General features: G+C 41.0%; 1 pseudogene across 1 annotated transcript; it reads left to right on the top strand.

Moving 5' to 3' along the window:
• Window positions 1-511: 511 nt before the first annotated feature.
• On the top strand, window positions 512-995 carry LOC308243782 (jun dimerization protein 2-like; annotated as a pseudogene). Its single transcript has one exon. The product of its transcript is annotated as a jun dimerization protein 2-like (transcript).
• Window positions 996-10,880: the final 9,885 nt, after the last annotated feature.

Here is a 10,880-nt window from a genome sequence, read left to right as displayed (position 1 = left end):
TTTGGTTGCAATGGTAAATAGGATTGATTTTTAAGTTTGTCTTTCTAAGATTTTGTTACCCTATATAATGAAAGCCCAAGGACCCTAACAGCATAACGACCAGAATGACCAGAGACCAGAACCACCACGGCCCCTGGCCAAGCTGGGCCCGCTCCCCAACAAGTGGTTAGGGGTGATCAGGTAGGCAGGTGAGCAGTTAAGGGCAATCAGGTAGGCAGACAAGTGGTTAGGGGCAATCAGGTAGGCAGGCGAGTGGTTAGGGGCGATGAGACAGGCAGGCAGAACCCCGCAATCGATTGCCTCAAAGAGGGAGACCCAGGCCACAGCCTGCAGGAGAGATGCTTGGCGGCTGCGACAGGAGGCGCTGGCAGCTGAGGAGGCTGTGGGCGGGGCTGGTGCCACTGCGGCTCCTGAGCAGGTATGGTGCCTGCAGCCTGGCCCAGGCCTCAGGGTTGCAGCATAGCCCCCTCCCCCATGGCTTCTGCAGGGCTGGACTGCCACTCCTCCTGCTATGATGTCTGGGCATATCCCAGACCCTTCCATGACTGTGGGCTCTTCACCGGGGCTCGGCTCCCTGCCCGGACTCCCCAGCTCGGCTCTGACTGCAGAGGAGCTGAAATACGCTGACATCCACAACATTGGGGCCATGATCGCCCCTTTGCACTTCCTGCAGGTGAACCTGGGCAAGAGGCTTATGAAAAGTGAGCTAGATGAGGAAGGAGCAGAGGAAAAGGCACTGGGAAAAGAACAAAATGGCAGCAGCCCCATGCCAGAACAAGAAGAAGGAGCGGAAGGAGTTTCTGCAGCGGGAATCTGAGTGGCTGGAGCTCATGAATGCAGAGCTGAAAACCCAGATGGAGGAGCTGAAGCAGGAGCGGCAGCAGCTCATCCTGGTGCTCAACCAGCATTGCCCCAACTGCATCGTCAGGACTGACAGCATTAAGACCCCCGACTCAGAAGACAACCCACTGCTGGAGCCACTGGAGAAGAAGTGACCATGGGCTGGGAGGAGAAAGAGAAGGAGGAGGAGATGAGGAGAAGGAGGAGGAGGGTCCCAGAGGGCTCTTCCATGCTGCATGAAAAACTCTTCAATGAGGCTCAGCACAGCCAGCATCAGCCCGGCTTTTTGTGAAACTCAGATCAGCCACACCAGGGGAAGAAACCCAGGCTGATGAAACCCAGGACCAAGGGCTGAGACCAAAGTAACCCTGAAGGGGGGCCTATCCTGCCTGGGGGCCAGGCTTGTAGGAGGCAAGACAGAGGCTCTGGACTGGAGAGATGCCCAACCAGGCAGCTGTGGGCACTTCTATGGCCTCTCCGCCAGGGCACTCACCCAAAGGACCTCCGAGCAGCCAGGAAAAGCCATGAGTTGCAACCAAAATTAGGCTGAGTGAACTCAGAGTGAAACTGCAATCTGCCTGCCCCCAGCCCTGCCCCTGCCCCTGACCCTGACCCTGATCCTGACCCTGATGCAAGGCTGGAGAAGGGCACAGTGCCAGGCCCTGCCGTACCCACCCACCGTGGTCCAGCTCAGTCCTGCCCGGAGTGGCAGCCGGGGTGCACCCTCGCCGGCCCTGCTGGAGTTGTGGTGGGCACGAGGCACCAGCGCCCTTCCAAAGCACATACTCACTGAATGTTTACAGACTGGCTGTCCTGGCAGGGCTTTCAACTGCACATGTTTTTATACTTTCTTTTTTTAAAAAATATTTTTTACAAAAAAAAGATTTTATACAAGAAATATATAAATGGATTTCTGCAATCACTTGATGTGATACAGTATAAACATGCTATGGTTTGTTTGTTACGAACAGATATTCAGCAATTATAGCCATTGCATGTAACTTCTAAGTACTATAGTCTCTGGGTGTTGGTGGTGGCAGGGGTGGGGGTGCAGTGCATTTCCATCCTGGTAAACCCTTCATAGTACTCAGTTCTTTTTTTTTTCTTTTCTTTTTTTTTTAATATATTTTATTGATTTTTTTACAGAGAGGAAGGAAGAGTGATAGATAGTCAGAAACATCGATGAGAGAGAAACATCGACCAGCTGCCTCCTGCACACCTCCCACTGGGGATGTGCCCGCAACCAAGTTACATGCCCTTGACCGGAATCGAACCTGGGACCTTTCAGTCCGCAGGCTGACGCTCTATCCACTGAGCCAAAACCGGTTTTGGCAGTACTCAGTTCTGTATCACTCAGTAAACATTACTCTTACTGAAGAAAGAAAGAAAGAAAGAAAGAAAGAAAGAAAGAAAGAAAGAAAGAAAGAAAGAAAGAAAGAAAGGAAGGAAGGAAGGAAGGAAGGAAGGAAGGAAGGAAGGAAAGGAAGGAAGGAAGGAAGGAAGGAAGGAAGGAAGGAAGAAAGAGTGAGTCCCAGGCCAGCCAAGTCATTGAACCCCAGGCCTGTCACCTGCAGAAGGAGGCTTTGGGTGGCAGGGGGAGAGGGGAGCAGCGCTACACAGATGGCAAGCAGTGGCAGTGGCGGGGGGGGGGGGGGGGGGGGGGGGGGTGGGGAGAGCCAGCTGCCTGCAGCTGGGGGAAGGAAAGCCCCGATAGGCCCTGTCTCAAGCCAGGCCTAGGGACCCTACCCGAGGAGTCCAGGATTGTGAGAAAGTGCAGGCCAAGCGAGGGACCCGCCCCCCCCAACCCCGAGTGCACAAACTTTTGTGCACTGGGCCTCTAGTTGTATAAAAATGCCATCAATTTCTGGGTGTTAATTTTGTATCCTGGTACCTTGCCAAATTAATTTATTAAATCTAGTATTTTTGGGTGGGGTGTTTAGGATTTTCTATGTACAATATCATGTCATCTGTGAATAATGACATTTTTACATTCTCCTTTCCAATTTGGATGCCTTTAATTTTTCTTGTTGTCTGATCACTATGACTAGGACTGTTACATAAATATTTTTTTAAATATATTTTATTGATTTTTTTTTTTTTTTTTTTTTTTTTTTTTTTTTTTTTTTTTTACAGAGAGGAAGGGAGAGGGATAGAGAGTTAGAAACATTGATGAGAGAGAAACATTGATCAGCTGCCTCTTGCACACTCCCTACTGGGGATGTGCCTGCAACCAAGGTACATGCCCTTGACTGGAATCAAACCTGGGACCTTTCAGTCCACAGGCGGATGCTCTATCCACTGAGCCAAACTGGTAGGGCATATATTTAATAAAACTTATATTGCTATGTTAACTGTTGCTTGAATTTATTTTTAATATACAGAATATATATTTCTATATTTTATGATTGTTGATCTATTTACATTTATTCTTACCATTTTATTTCTGCTTTTTTAATTCATTAATTTTCCATCTTGTTTTCTTCCTCTTGTTTTTCATCTCCTAATTCATTTCTACTTTCTAAGATATGCATTGTCTTTTTCTTTTTATTCTATGGAAGTTTGTTGTTTTCCAAGTCTATAGTCTCCACTTTGTCTTATTTCTCAGCCATCAACTCTTAACATACATCTGGTTCCTATAACCCCATAGTTATTTCATATCAACATACTTGCTATAGATTTAATGTTGATTTTCCCCAAAAATCATATATAGAAATTGTAACTCTCACTGTGATTGTATTAGGAAGCTTTGACAGATGATTAGATCATTAGGTAGAGACCTCATTAATTTGATTATTGTCTTTATAAAACAGACCCTAGAGAGCTCCTTTGTCCCTTCCATGGTGTAAGAACATGATGAAAATCAGCAGTCTGCAACCCAGAACAAGGCTCTCACCAGAACTCAATAATTTTAGTACCCTGATCTTGGACATCCAGCCTCCAGAACTGTGATAAAGAAATCTCTGTTGTTTATAAGCCATGAGTCTATGTAACTTTGTGTTAGCAGCCTACATAACACTATTTTATTATGTAGTGTTATGTAATAAAATAGCCTACATAATACTATTTTATTATGTAGATGCATTGTACTTTATTCAGTTGCTCTCTCTAATAGGAATTTTCTTGATGGGATGATAGAACAAGTATACCTATGTTACGTTTCCTTAATATTACTATCCATTTGAATAGGATAAGTTACACAGATTGAATTTTCTCCCTTAATCCTCAAAAGTCCATTTGGTAGCTAAGTTTATAATATTTACCTTAAAGCAGTGGGACCAAAGAGACAGGGAAGTTGTGCCTTTTGCATAGTCATGTAGTACGTCCTCTCCAATTATTTATCAGTGAATAAATAAGAGAATTAATATAATTGATATTTTACATATTACATATTAATACAGGGTGTCCCAAAAATGTATAAACACTTTGAATAATTATTAATTCCAATAGGTTAGAAACATCAATTGAGTTATCAGCTATTAATGAGTGTATACATTTTGGGGGGACAACCCTGCATATTCACATTTTTCTCTCTTATATTACACATCATAGTTCTCAGATACATTACTTGTTCCATTGTAACTGATTTCCAAATCAGAGGTTCCCTACAGGTGGGCCACTGTCATGTGTAGAGTACACATACATCTCAAATCAGTGATTCCCCTTAATACCTTGATGCCCCAGCGAGATCTTTTCAGGGTACAAAAATGCCTCATCTTCTAGTATATCGTATAAATGCTATTATTTCAGTGTATCTTAATATGACAATATTTAGGAAATTATTTTAGTGATCTGATAAATTTATAAGATTTATGTAGCTGGTGAAAAGTGATACAAATCAGCATAACCATAATTATTTGGTTAGCCATCTAAATCTGCATGAATTTCCAAACAGTAATATTTTTAAAAGAATATCCCAACCAAATGCACAGTATATTATTTCTAAGAGATTCCCTAACTTTGATTTATCCATCCTTCGATATAGGCTAAACTTACATCTTGGGCCTCAGTTCTCAGAGCTGCTATTAAGTTGCTAAACCTGTTGCTAAATTCAGTTTAAGGCTGAGCCATTAATATCCTGGAACTGCTGTGTGAACATATATGGACTTTATCTCCTCCTTGTAATATTCACCCCCCTCATTTTTATATTGGAACTAACCAATTCCTATTAGCCTAGCCAGCAATTCTTTACCAGCATATGCATGAAAAAATGTGCTTTGTGGTTTTGCCTCTCAACCCTGCCTTTCTTCATTCTCTCTGGAGCACAGTTTAGGTTGCTACCTGAATCTGTATCTTGCAGATTACAACTCTTTTTGCTCAAATTAATACTTTTTGTTCTTTACTACAGCCTAAACCTTTTATTTGATTAATAGCAGCAAGCAAGGATCAATATTTCTTTTGGAAGTCTATGACCTTTATGCAAATTTATGTATTTCTAAACAATACCAAAATGAAATACTGTTGGAAGATGATTCTTCTTAGGCTCCACATATTTTTTATCTTTTAAGAAGAGACACAGATAAATTAGTTCCTGCTTATCTTTTTCAGGAATATCTGTATAACAAATAGCCTTGGAAGAGAGAGAGCTTGCCTTTTGCATGAGCAAATGGAAGGCATATTTACTGTCAAGTATAAAAATGTAGATTCCGTAAGCTGTTTTTCTGGTTGTTGTTGTTTTTTGTTTTGTTTTTTTTTTCATATTTATTGATTTTGGGGGGGGGGGGGGAGAGTGAGAGAAAGAGAGAGAGAACAAAACATTGATTTGTTGTTCCACTCATTGATGCAGTCATTGGCTGATTCTTGTATGTGCCCTGACTGCGATCAAGGGTCTAACCAACAGAGCTACTTGGCCAGGGCCAGGATTCTTCTCCTTTAATGCAATTGATTTTGTAGGTTTCACCTTGGCCTTTTTCTCATCACCCCGAGGAAATAAGCTGGGAATACAGGCACAAGAAAATGCTGGTATTCTGTACCTACTGTTGTTCTGAGTGATAAAATGTTTTGTCCCTGGCACAATTGTCTCATGCCTTCATCCAATATATGTGAAACTATAGCAGACTAACTTGCTAGCTTGCAAACAGGATAAAGCTTCAGATCTTTTGACAAACACTAAATGAAATGGAGTTGATTTATTTATAGACATAATTATACATAAATATATATATATATATATATATATATATATATATATATATATATAAACAGGAAATATGCTAATTAGCTGGGCGTCACAACTGCTCAGAAGGAGCTGCGCACACAGATGGGTGGGAGGGGACTGCGTGCCGCCCCCAGCCCCAGCAGCCGTGGGGAGGCTGGGGCTGGTGGCAGGCCAGAGTGGAGACACAACACATGGAGAGGCTGGGGTTGGGGGAGGGCCGGATCAGAGATACAGCACACAGGAGTGCCTGCCCCCACCCCAGTGGACACAACGCAGTGGCTGGTGCTACATGGGTCAGGTGCGGGTCCCGGCCCCCACGGGGTGCCTCCTTGCACAGCGGGAGGCCGGGTGCCTCCTCATGCAATTTCAATCATGGGCTGGGCCTCTAAGTAATCATATAAAATGTATTTATGGATGAAAATACACTGCTTTGTTTTTTAGATGTTTCTGAGTATATTCAAGGATATAAAATAGTTGAAGAACATACCTTCTTACAAAATGTCTATTCCAAGTTTCAAGATAAAAATGCTAGTGGGAAAATCTTTAACTGGATTATTTTATAGTGACTTCTAACATACTGCTGTGTTTATAATTGTCTTTTAACATAACATGAACCTACAAATCCTTGTACTCCTATTATTTAGTTTGCTACCTAAATACTTTAAATAGTTCAAAACTAAAGCATTTTATGCATTTATTCTGTGCCTCTATGTTTTAAGTATAGTTTTCTTTGATCTTATAATGAAATTCCTTAGTTACAAAATCCCAGATTGAATGGTAGGAGAGTGATGGAAAGTAATAGAACCTACTTACATAGTCTCCAATATATGTACATGAAAATAGCAGAGCACAAATAAATGGGGCACATCCAAACTAATAGCCTAAAGAATTCATTTAAGGGAGTATTTCCACCCCAGTGGTTAGTACCATAAAAACCAACTCAAATAGCTCTGAACTTTTCAGAGGCAATAGAGGAAAAAGTGCAAAGTTCAAATGAGAACATGTTTGATATTAGCTCTTAAAAATTGATTTAAAAATCTTTCTCCCCATTATGTTTTTAAAAATTGTTACTGTACCACAAAAACAATCACAATCACTGCAATATGTTTGAAGAAACTGTTTATTAGAATTTTATATATTTATTATGGTGTTATTTGAGAAATGGTACTTGATTCAGTGCTCACATTTTCTTTCTTTTTATTTTTCTAAATATATATTTTATTGATTTCAGAGAGGAAAGGAAAGGAAGAGACCTATAGAAAAATCAATGATAAGAGAGAATAATTGATCGGCTGTCTCCTGTATGCTCCCCACTGGGATGGAGCCCAGGCATGTGCCCTGACCAGGAATTGAACCATGACCTCCTGGTTCATGGATTGAGGCTCTACCACTGAACCACACTGGTCAGGATCTTTTTTTTTTTTTTTTTTAATTTATCTTTATTGTTAAAAGTATTACAGATGTCCTCTTTTTTTCCTTTCCATTGACTTCCGCCCCACTCCTGTTCCCTCCCCAGGCCTTCACCACACCATTGTCTGTGTCCATGGGGTGTACATATATGCATATAAGGCATATAAGTTATTTAGTTGGTCTCTTCCGGCTCCCCTGCACCCTCTTCCTTCTGGGAATTCTCAGTCCATTGCATGCTTCCATGTCTCTGGCTCTATTTTGTTTGTCAGTTTATTTTGTTCATTGGATTCCACATATCAGTGAGATCATGTGATACTTGTCTTTTTCTGACTGGCTTATTTCATTTAGCATAATATTCTCCAGGTCCCTCCATGTTGTCTCAAAGGATAAGAGATCCTTTTTGTCTTTTAAAGCTGCATAGTATTCCATGGTGTAAATGTACCACAGTTTTTTTTATCTGTTCATGGGCACTTGGACTGTTTCCCTATAATAGAATATTTGGTTCACCAGAAAGTGTTTATCTTTCACTTGTTTGATTTGAATAATGCATATGGCCAGTCAAAATCTTCAGGGGTACTAGTTGTAAGTGAAAGTAAAAATAAACAGTACTCTTTGCAAGTGAAATAGTTTTAGCTTTTTCCTAATCTTTCATGTTAATAAAAGTGAAATCAAGTACGTCTGAATGTATCATAGATACCTTTAATAAATAGTTTATTTTTTCCTATGATAACATAAGCAAATTTTCTTTTTCTTAAGTGTGGTAGAATACTACCTCAATTTTAAATGTCCATAATATATGTTCCCAACATGGCAGGTTCATTTGAAAATCAATACATACATCTATAAGTATATGTGTTCCTAAATGCAAATACATCACAATACATAAATCAATTTAAATTATACTTTTATATTTTTTAATGTAAGTAAAATGTTATACCATGTAATGCTTTAAGAATTAGTTATTTATGAAATAAAATAATGACCTCACTTCGTACAGTATGTTAACTTTTTAGGCTGCCTTAAAAAAGTACCACAAATGGGGCAGCTTCCTAACCGGTTTGGCTCAGTGGATAGAGCATCGACCTGTGGACTGAAGGGTTGGTCCCAGGTTCAATTCTAGTCAAGGGCATGTACATTGGTTTCGGCACATCCCCAGTAAGGGGTGTGCAGGAGGTGGCTAATCGATGTTTCTCTCTCATCAATGTTTCTATCCCTCTCCCTTCCTCTCTGTAAAAAATCAATAAAATATATTTTTTAAAAAATGGGGTAGCTTAAACATCAGAAATTTATTATCTCACAATTACATAAGTTAGAAGTCCAAAACCAAGATGTCTGTGAGGGAAGGTTTGAATCCATGTCTTTCTCCCTGAAAGCCCAATTTTCCTTATATTTCTTCATACCACCTCCCATCTATGACTGGCTCAGAGTCTAGTTCCCTCCTTTTTATTGGGACACCAGTCATATTGGATTAGGACCCACCATAATGAACTTATTTTAAGTTGATTATCTCTGTAAAGAACCAATCTTTTGCCGAAACCGGTTTGGCTCAGTGGATAGAGCGTCGGCCTGCGGACTGAAGGGTCCCAGGTTCGATTCCTGTCAAGGGCATGTACCTTGGTTGCGGGCATATCCCCAGTGGGGGGTGTGCAGGAGGCAGCTGATCGATGTTTTTCTCTCATCGATGTTTCTAGCTCTCTATCCCTCTCCCTTCCTCTCTGTAAAATATCAATAAAATATATTAAAAAAAAAAAAGAACCAATCTTTAAGTAAAGTTACATTTTATGGTCCTGAGGATTATGTCTTTAGCAGAAACAAAATTCAACTCATAACAGTCAGTTTGAACCATATAATTCTGGAAAATCAAGACTAATATATAAGTCTAATACACGCTATCATAAATTAGTGCTGAAGTGAATTATGTGATTTTTACTCATGAGCAAACTGACACTTTAAGAAATAGTGAATTATAATAATTTTAAGTCATCAACTCAATAATATTTTGAGATTTTTTGCATTGTAATTATAACATGAGCTTGTTCCTTAATTTTATTTTTTTATTTTAAAAATAATCCCAAAGCTCACAACCAGATGGCTTTACCAGTGAATTCTACCAAACATATGTTGTCAAGAGTAATGGACAACAATTCTCAAATTCCTCCAAAAAATTGAAAAGCACAGAACTTTCCAAACTCAATCTATGAGGCCAGCATTGCCCTAATACAAAAGCTATAAAAATAAATGCAATAAATTAAAACTATAGACCATTAGCCCCAATAAACATATGTGCAAAAATACTCAACAAAATATTACCAAACAAAATTTAATAACACATTGAAAGGATTATATACCATAATCATATGGGATTTATTCCTGGAGTGCAAAGATGGCTCAACATATTAAAATCAATCAATGTGATTCATTACATTAACAGAATGAGGGGAAACACAAACTTCTGAGTATATACTAGAGAGAATTAAAATAAGGTCCCCCCTGTCTCCCCCTCCCCCCAAAAAATATATACATATATATACTAGAGGCCTGGTGCATGAAATTCATGTACTCAGGGGGTTTCCTTAGCCCAGCCTACATCCTCTCACAGTCCAGGAGCCCTCGGGGGATGTCCAACTGCCGGCTTAGGGGGAGTGGGCCTCAGCTGTCAGTCAGATATCCTTAGCCCTGCCGTGGAGGCAAGAGAGGCTCCCGCCACTGCCACTGCACTCGCCAGCCATGAGCCCTGCTGAGCGGCACTCCCCCTGGTGGTCAGTACACATGATGAGACAGGTCATTCTGCCATTCAGTCGATTTGCATATTAGCCTTTTATTCTATAGGACTAGAAGCCCGGTGCACGAATTCATGCACCAGTGGGGTTTCTCGGCTTGGCTTGTGGGATTGGGCTGAAACCAATTCTCAGATATCCCCTGTGGGGTCCAGGATTGCGAGAGGGTGAAGTCCAAGCTGAGGGACCCCACTGGTGCACGATAAGGTCCAGGGAGGGATTCTGAAGGTTGGCCAGCTGGGGTGGGACCACGGGAGGGCTTCCAAGGCATGTCTGGCTCATCTCGCTCAGTCCTGATTGGCCGGACCCCAGCAGCAAGCTAACCTACAGTTTGGAGCATCTGCCCCCTGGTGATCAGTGCACATCATAGTGACTGGTTGACCAGTTGACTGTCTGCCCCCTGTTGGTCAGTGCATGTCATAGAGAGCAGTTGAGCGACCTTAGCACATCATTAGCATATTATGCTTTGATTGGTTGAACAGACGACCAGACATTTAGCATACTAGGCTCTTATTAAATAGGCTGATATTGGATTAGGATACACCATATTTACAGAGCATTCTTCACAATAGCTAATAAGTGAGAGCAACCCAAATTTCTGTCTATTAACAAATGAGTAAACAAAATATGATATATATACAATGGAATATTATTCAGTGTTCTAAAGAAAGAAAAGTCTGACAGATGCTTCAACATGG

Source organism: Plecotus auritus (assembly GCF_963455305.1).
Source record: "Plecotus auritus genome assembly, chromosome: 3".
Lineage (NCBI taxonomy): Eukaryota > Metazoa > Chordata > Mammalia > Chiroptera > Vespertilionidae > Plecotus > Plecotus auritus.
Note: the sequence above shows the minus strand (reverse complement) of the source record. Positions and strands in the feature narration are given on the sequence as shown.